This window comes from Cryptotermes secundus, unplaced genomic scaffold, assembly GCF_002891405.2.
Source record: "Cryptotermes secundus unplaced genomic scaffold, Csec_1.0 scaffold1300, whole genome shotgun sequence".
NCBI classification, from domain to species: Eukaryota; Metazoa; Arthropoda; class Insecta; order Blattodea; family Kalotermitidae; genus Cryptotermes; species Cryptotermes secundus.
In genome coordinates, this window is record NW_019741311.1 from 1 (window position 1) to 565 (window position 565).

The window sequence follows — 565 nt, forward strand, 5'->3', positions numbered from 1 at the left end:
CTTCGTACCTCGAGGGCGCCTTCCGGTGGTCTAAACTCACGGACAAACCCCACACCGCAGCGCCCCTCAATTTGCATGCAGGTGAAGGCCCACCGAATAAATTCATCAGTGTGCTGATGCCGGTACGCCTCTACAGGCCTCCAAGTGCGAGAGTCAGTAGACGAGGCTGTCGATTCCGGAGAATTCGGGCGTCGAGACAATGGCCGCTGAGCCATAATGTGTAATTGTTAAGACCACTGAAATTGTGTAACAGTGGCGAGAAACATTTAATATTTATACTAAGGAAATGTATGAACACAGGAAAACCACTACCGAAACCAGTAACCAAAATGTATGTACACTTAACCACATATCTGTAACATGTGTTAACTTTTATGGTAGAGAAAAGAAACTGAGAAAAGACCCTATTTCTTTTCTTAAAGGTGGGGGTGATGTTATGAGGTGACCTCGTGACCTCACCCTATCTATATGTATGTGTATTAACCGATTTATATGTTATTGATTTTATTGAAATGATAAGAGTTGCAGGCATATGTATGCCTATGCATTATTAATTTCATCATTT